Below are 3,351 nucleotides of genomic sequence, written 5' to 3' on the forward strand. Positions count from 1 at the left end.
CATTTGATGAATAATGTATTCCATCCTTATTTGGATTTATTCGTTATTGTATTCATTGATGACATCCTGGTATACTCTTATAGCCAGGAGGAGCATGCCCAGCATCTGAGGATTGTATTATAGAGATTAAGGGAGGAGAAACTTTATGCAAAGTTCTCCAAGTGTGAGTTCTGGCTCGGTTCAGTAGCATTATTGGGGCATGTGGTGTCTAGTGAGGGTATTCAGGTTGATCCAAAGAAGATATAGGTGGTTCAGAGTTGGCCCAGACCATTCTCAGCTACAAAGATTCGGAGCTTTCTTGGTTTGGCTGGTTATTACCGTCGGTTCGTTCAGGTTTTCTCATCTATTGCTTCGCCCTCGACCAAATTCACCTAAAAAGGTGCTCCATTTAGGTGGTTGGATGAGTGTGGGGAGAACTTTCAAAAGCTCAAGACTGCCTTGACCATCCACTTCAGGATCTTACATCGTGTATTGTGATGCCTCGAGGGTAGATATTGGATGTGTTCTGATGCAGGAGGGTAGGGTGATTTCCTATGCCTCGCGCCAGTTGAAGACCCATGAGAAGAACTATCATGTCCATGATCTTGAGTTAGCAGCCATTGTTCACGCCTTGAAGATTTGACATCATTATTTGTATGGGGTTAATTGTTAAATCTATACTGATCACTGGAGTTTGCCGTATCTGTTGAAGCATAAGGATCTTAATTTGTGTCAGAAGAGATGGTTAAAACTTCTTAAGGACTATGATATCACTATCTTGTACCATCCGGGGAAGGCCAATATGGTGGCCGATGCTTTGAGTCGCTGAGCGGAGAGTTTAGCATATCTCCTAGTAGCGGAGAGACCCTTGGCATTGGATGTTCAGGCCTTAGCGGGCTAGCTTGTCAGATTGGATATTTCGGAGCCGAGTCGGGTATTGGCTTGTGTGGTTTCCAGGTCTTCTCTTTATGACCGTATCAGGGAGCGTAAGTATGATGACTCCCACCTGCTCGTTCTTCAAGACAGGGTTTAGCGAGGTGATGCTAGGGATGTGACCATTGGTGATGATGGCGTGTTGAGGATGCACGGCCGGTTATGTGTGCCTAATGTAGATAGGCTCGGGGAGTTGATTCTTGAGGAGGCCCACATCTCGCGGTATTTCATCCATCCGGGTGCCGTGAAGATGCACCAAGATTTGAGGCAGCACAATTGGTGGAGGTGGATGAAAAAGGATATAGTTGGGTTTGTAGTTTGGTGTCTCAACTATCAACAGGTTAAGTATGAGCATCAGAGACTGGGTGGCTTGCTGCAGAGATTAGAGATCCTAGAGTAGAAGTGGGGTGGATCACCATGGACTTCGTAGTTGGGCTCCCAGGGACTTCAAGGAAGTTCGATGCTATTTGGGTTATTGTGGATCATCTGACCAAGTCCGCGCACTTCATTCATGTTGGCACTACTTATACTTTAGAGCGGTTAGCTGAGATTTACATCCGAGAGATTGTTCGCCTGCATGGTGTCCCAGTTGCCATCATTTCAGATAGGGGCACTCAGTTTACATTGCAGTTTTGGAGGGCCGTGCAATGAGAGTTGTGTACTCCGGTTGAGTTGAGCACAGATTTTTACCCTCAGACAAACGGATAGTTCGAGCACACTATTCAGATATTGGAGGACATGTTACGCGCTTGTGATATTGACTTTGGGGGTTCATGGGACTAGTTCTTGCTGCTCGCGGAGTTTGCATAAAACAATAGTTACCAGTCGAGTATTCAGATGGCTCCGTACGAGGCTTTATATGGGAGGAGGTGTAGAACTCCGATAGGATGGTTTGAGCCGGGTGAGGCTAGGCTCTTGGGTACAAACTTGGTCCCGGATGTATTAGATAAGGTAAAGTTGATTCAGGAGCGGCTTCGTACGGCACAGTCTAGGCAGAAGAGCTATGCAGACAGAAAGGTCTGTGATGTATCTTTCATGGTTGGGGAGAAGGTTTTGCTGAAGGTATCACCCGTGAAGGGTGTTATGAGGTTTTGGAAGAGGGGCAAGTTGAGCCCCCGGTTCATTAGGCCTTTTGAGGTGCTTCAGAGGATAGGGGAGGTGGCTTATAAGCTTGCCTTGCCACCCAGCTTGTCGAGTGTGAATCCAGTGTTTCATGTTTCCATACTCCGAAAGTATGTTGGCGATCCGTCCCATGTTTTGGACTTCAGCACGGTTCAGTTGGAGGGTGATATGACTTATGATGTGGAGACGGTGGCCATTTTGGATCGGCAGATTCGGAAGTTGAGGTCAAAGGATATAGCTTCAGTGAAGGTGCAGTGGAGAGGTCAGCCTGTGGAGGAGGCCACATGGGAGACCGAGCAAGAGATGCAGAGCAGATATCCACGCCTATTTGAGACTCCAGGTATATTTCTAGACTCGATCGAGGACGAACGGTTATTTAAGAGCGGGGAAGATGTAATGTCCCGGCTGGTCGTTTCGAGAGTTATAGCCTCGTTTTCCCCATTTCTGCTTCTTTATATATTATTTAGGTGTATTGTGTTATATCAAGATGGTTGGTTCGGGTCCATGGTGGTTTCAGAGTGGAATGAGACACTTAGTCTCTAAAGTTGAAGCTTAAGTTAGAAAAGTCAACCAGATGTTGACCTATGTGTAAACGATCTCGGATTTAAATTTTTATGGTTCCGTTAGCTCCGTTAGGTAATTTTGGACTTAGGAATTTTTATGGTTCTGTTAGCTCCGTTAGGTAATTTTATGGTAGAATTAGGCTTGAATTGGCGAAATTGGAAATTTAGCGATTTTTGGTCGGCATTGGAAAATTTGATATCGGGGTCGGAATGGAATTCCGGAAGTTAGAGTAGGTGTGTAGTGTCATTTGTGACGTGTGTGCAAAATATGAGGTCATTCGGACGTGGTTTGGTTGGTTTCGGCATCGGTTGTCGAATTTTGATGTTTTAAAAGTTCTTAGGCTTGAATCCGAGGGTAATTTGGTGTTTCGATGTTGTTTTGAGTAATTAAAAGGTTCGACAAAGTTTTTATGTTAATATATGACTTGTTGGTATTTTTGGTTGAGGTCTCGAGGGCCTCAGGGTGATTCCAGGTGGTTAAAGGATTTGTCGAAGTTGGAAAATGAACCTGAAGTTGCTGCTACTGATATTTCTGCACCTGCGAAAGGGGGAGTCACATGTGCGAGGTGGCTAGTGTGCATGGTGAGTCTGCAGGTCCGGGCAGTGCTCCGCTAGGCAGGATGTGCAGGTGCGAGTTGGAGGTCGCATCAGCGAGACCGCAGGTACGAGACCTGGGGCACAAATGCGGAGAGGAGGACCCTGGGCAGGCTTCGCAGAAGTGGAAGGAAATGCGCAGGTGCAAGATGTTGGGCCG

The sequence above is a fragment of the Nicotiana tomentosiformis genome, chromosome 12 (assembly GCF_000390325.3).
Source record: "Nicotiana tomentosiformis chromosome 12, ASM39032v3, whole genome shotgun sequence".
In the NCBI taxonomy this organism is placed as follows: domain Eukaryota; kingdom Viridiplantae; phylum Streptophyta; class Magnoliopsida; order Solanales; family Solanaceae; genus Nicotiana; species Nicotiana tomentosiformis.